The sequence below is a fragment of the Carlito syrichta genome, unplaced genomic scaffold (assembly GCF_000164805.1).
Source record: "Carlito syrichta isolate Samal-C Ts95f unplaced genomic scaffold, Tarsius_syrichta-2.0.1 Scaffold130696, whole genome shotgun sequence".
In the NCBI taxonomy this organism is placed as follows: domain Eukaryota; kingdom Metazoa; phylum Chordata; class Mammalia; order Primates; family Tarsiidae; genus Carlito; species Carlito syrichta.
Window position 1 is genome coordinate 5,125 of NW_007074792.1, and position 606 is coordinate 5,730.

A 606-nucleotide genomic window follows, 5' to 3' on the forward strand; every position below is an offset into this window, starting at 1 on the left:
TCAGGCAATTCACTCACCTCAGCCTCCCAAAGGTGTGGGATTACAGGCTGAGCCACCGAGCCCGGCTCATCTTTTTTCTTCCTTTCTTTTTTTTGAGTTGCAGTCTCACTCTGTCGCCCAGGCTGGAGTGCAGTGGCACAGTCACAGCCACTGCAGCCTTGACCTGCTAGGTTCAGGTGATCCTTTCACCCCAGCCTTACAAGTAGCTGGAACCACAGGCATGCACCACCACACCCGACTAATTTTTTGATTTATTGTAGAGATTAGGATTCATCAAGTTTCCCAGGCTGGTCTCAAACCTCTGAGCTCAGGCAATCCTCTCACTTCCACCTCCCAAACTGCTGAGATTACAGGTCTGAGCTGCTGTACCCATCTGCATCTTTAAAAAAAAAATTGAGCCGGGCTCAGTGGCTCAGCCTGTAATCCCGCGCCTTTGGGAGGCTGAGGTGAGTGGATTGCCTGAGCCCGCGGGTTCGAGACCCGCCTGGGCAGGCGAGACCTCATCTCTACAATAAGTCAAAAAATAGCCGGGCGTGGTAGCGTGCGCCTGTAATTCCAGCTACTCGGAAGGCTGAGTGGAAGGATCGCCGGAGCCCAGCGGGTAGA

General features: G+C 53.5%; 1 protein-coding gene across 1 annotated transcript in view; it reads left to right on the plus strand.

Moving 5' to 3' along the window:
• The window catches only part of LOC103250603 (cytochrome P450 4F22), a 29,151-nt gene that overhangs the window by 1,153 nt on the left and 27,392 nt on the right, over positions 1 to 606 (plus strand). The window lies entirely within an intron of this gene.